Genomic DNA, 4,003 nt, shown 5'->3' on the forward strand with positions numbered 1-4,003 from the left:
CGCCCGCCTCCGCCGGCGCTGGAGCAGGGGGCGGGGCCCTGAGGAGGCGGGAAAACTTCCATTGTTTGGGGCTGCGCGGCCGGAGCCTGTGATTTCCGCTGTGGGGCACCGGGAGGCTGGTTCCCTGCGGTCTCCTCGCTCACCTCGTGCCCTCCTACCTGCAGCGAGCCGGTTCTGGGCCTGTGGTGGAGAGCATCGTGGTTCTTGGGACTGTGGGAGTGTCGGCGAGAGACGCTGTTTCTGGGGCTTCTCGGGGATGTGAAGCATCTTCACCGAGAGCTGCCGGGAGCTTTGCTCGCTGGCGGCGGTGTTGGGTTGGTAGGTGAATGCGCAGTAGGAATGCACCGAAGGACGAGGGGATGATGGAAGACACGATTGCTCCGAAGGTGGCACCATGCTACTCAGGCCTGAGATATTTCTTGAATAGTGAAGAAACGTGTTTTTAATGGTTTTTATTTATTTGTTTATTTCAGAGAGGGAGAGAAATAATGGAAACCAATAATGAGAGAGAACCATTGGTCAGGGAATCGAACCCTGACCTCTTGGTTTATAGGTCGACGCTCAATAGTGAAAACATTTCATTAAAGAGAACAAGTGCTCTTTCCCACCTAGTATGTCCAACTGCGCAATCTTTCCTTTTTCTCAGGGGCTTTGTTATTTTTTTCTTGGTGCACTTTTTATTTATTTACTTTTCTTGGTGCACTGTACTGAGAGAGGTTGCTGTGAGGTTTTTATGAATTTATGGAGCCTTACACTTTGTGTTAGTACACTTACAGTTACCAGAGGTTTACTTATCTCTACCTATGCTACCTATCACTTTTTGGGTCTTTGAATGTTTATATTTGATCCACATGAGTATACTATGAAGTAGTTCTCCTGTAGGTGAGAAAAGTCAAGATCAGAATGCAGAAATTAGTAACTGGTAGAGTCTGCATTAAACCCAAGTTCTTTTTCTTGTGTGTGTGTCTTATTTTTATAGCAAAGGTGGAGATTTATTGAAGAACAAGTACAGACTGTCAAGTGGGGAGGGGGAAAGAGTCCCATAAACCCAAGTTTTTATTTTGTCATTACCTACCCAAAAGCTTATCTGAGAGGAGATGAAATTGCACGTAAACCTAATTAGCTAGTCTGAAAGAACAATAAAAGGCAGCATTCAGAAGTTACATCTTGGTTGAGACTATTCAGAGGTCAAGCCCCTAAGGCGCTTTAAGGGGAGGGTAAAGAAAATGCTTCTGAGTTTAGATTTGAATAAGAATGCACATTGTAATTCCAGCATAACCACTGAAAGGATAAGAATATAACTTCCAAACCAGTAGAGAGGAAAGGTGGAATGAGAAATAAACCTCAGTGCAGGGTTGATTTTATTTTTTTGGATACCAGCTTCATTGCTTAAACCTTAAGCAGTGATGTTGGGCCACAATTTTGTCTTCTGTAAAAAGCTTCAATTTGGCTTCTCTTCCTCTTGCCATTTAAACAACATGGCTGATGGTAATAATTGTCAAAATGCTAAATCAGTCCTCATTATAGTTATTTTTTTAATTAGTTTTTACGGCTTTATGTTAGAAAATATAAAGCATATAAGAGTTTGTACTGTAGTGGTGAGAAGGAATGAGAAAGTTAAAAGAAGTCTTATGTGGAGTCATTGAATTTTGACTTCCCTGTCATAATTCCTGACCTGCTTATCCATTGCTTTAGAAGATGACAAAAAAAGGTAGTTTAGCTCAATAATAAAGTTCTGGCATTTACATGCTAATTGGCAAAATCACTTGCCCTAATCCTACTATAGTGATTCAGAATTGCTCCTTTATTTTTTCAATTGATTTTAGAGAGGAGCGGGGGAGGAGGGAAGAATGAGATAAATATCCATCAAACCTACAACCTGGGTATGTGCTTCACCAGGAATCAACTTCAAGCAACTTAGCCACACCATCCAGGACCATTCCTTATTTTAACAAATACTGATTTAGGTGCCAGACCTTGTGCTTGGTGCTAGGCTACAGCTAGGATAAAATACACATGGTTTCTTTCCTTAGAATTAAGTCCTGTATCAGGGGTGGGCAACCTTTTTGTGAGTGCGTGCCAAAACCAGCAAAATCTCTGACTCAAAATTCTTCTGCGTGCCAACCCTAATTTTTTGAGAACATGTTATGCCTACTTGATATCTCTTAAGGTGTACGTATGTGAAGAACCTTGAAGAAATAATAAAATTCATTCAAGCGACAAAAACACAGTATATGATGATGAAAAATACATTTATTTTTTAATGTATACATGTACACTGATAGTCCGACAGAAAATTTTATGACTCTGTTTGATATTATCAGTGGGACTTTTTTCTGCTGCATCACTGATGACAGAGATTTTATATCAGGTTTATATTTTGTGACCTTCAGAGATATGCACGAGCTACTACTTTCATCCATCAGGCTACTCCTATTACGAGACTTAACAAAATTCATCACTGAGAACAATCTGGATGAAAACATGGAGAGTAACACTGTTGCAAAGTTTTTTAAACAAAAAATTTTCTGGAATGGCATTCCAAGTCCTCAATAGTTCGTTTTTGACACTATTGAAATTGCTCTTCCCCTCTCTCGTCAATCCACGTCTATGGTCTTTAAGATAACTTATTATGTAAAATTATTTATTTATCTAAGATGCACTTACACTGAATTTATCTGAAAAATAAAAAAGTCGATATTAAGAAAAAAATTGTAAATGGAAGATTATAAGAGAGGGTTTCACGGGCCAGCAAAAGTTACTGGCGTGCCATGTTTGGCATGTGTGCCAGGGGTTGCCCACGCCTGTCCTATATTCTGGGGAATACAGAAAGTCAATAGGAAATTGGAATACAGTATGAATTTTGATGGGGAGGGTCATATAGGTTACAAAGTCAATTGGTTAAGTGCCTTCTCTGTAAAATATGAATATTGCCACCTGCCACAGGTTGTTTTTTTTTTGTTTTTTTTTAAATATACTTTATTGATTTTTTACAGAGAGGAAGGAAGAGAGATAGAGAGTTAGAAACATCGATGAGAGAGAATCATCGATCAGTTGCCTCCTGCACATCCCCTACTGGGGATGTGCCCGCAACCCAGGTACATGCCCTTGACCGGAATTGAACCTGGGACCTCTCAGTCCGCAGGCCGACGCTCTATCCACTGAGCCAAACCGGTTTCGGCTCATAGGTTGTTTTTTGTTAATCCTCACCTGAGGATATTTTTTCCATTGATTTTTTTCAGAGAGTGGAAAGGAGAGGGGAGAGGAGAGAGAGATAAGCATGTGAGAGACACAGTCATCTGTTGCACACGTGCCAGACTTGGGGCTGGGATGAAAACTGTGACCCTTCGTGAAGACAGATACTCTAACCACTGAGAAACACCTGACAGGACATGGGTGTTTTTTCTTTTTTGGTGAGAGCACTAAAAAATATAACAGGCACTGCATATGCTATGTCTGTTAGTCCTATGTTTGCTCTGAATTGCCTTTTGAATGTTATTTGTGCTCCGCAAACACCTCAAATCAACAGGTCTTAATGCATAAATCCCCAGTTTTCACTAATGAATCCTGTTTTTATACCTTATTTTAGTTGGATAATACTGTTTCCAACCTCAGAAATAAAAATATTCTGGACTTCCTCTTTTCTAATTTCTAAGTAGTCACCAATATTTAGGAATTTGGTATTTTGTAGCAGGGCTTAGGCATATGGACCAGATAGGGAAAAATGAAATGGGCAGGATTACAGTGAACTCTTCCTTAAAGAAGAGGTTGCTGTTTAACTAAAGCTGTTTGCATGAGAATGTAGGGCATATTGGTGGATAATTCTGATTTTTGATGGACCATTGAAGTTTAAAAAAAATAACCTTTCTGATTCAGAATCCAGAATGGAGGTATATAGTGAGATTTCCCTCCAACCCTTACTCCCTAATCACACGGAGTCAACCAGTGTTAGAGATTTATTACATATTCCTCAATGATACCTTATGCATGCATGCATATATAT

At 40.1% G+C, this 4,003-nt stretch overlaps 1 protein-coding gene across 3 annotated transcripts in view; it reads left to right on the forward strand.

Moving 5' to 3' along the window:
• NASP (nuclear autoantigenic sperm protein (histone-binding)) overlaps positions 1–4,003 on the forward strand; it is a 29,760-nt gene that overhangs the window by 1,651 nt on the left and 24,106 nt on the right. The window lies entirely within an intron of this gene.

Source organism: Myotis brandtii, unplaced genomic scaffold (genome assembly GCF_000412655.1).
Source record: "Myotis brandtii unplaced genomic scaffold, ASM41265v1 scaffold674, whole genome shotgun sequence".
Lineage (NCBI taxonomy): Eukaryota > Metazoa > Chordata > Mammalia > Chiroptera > Vespertilionidae > Myotis > Myotis brandtii.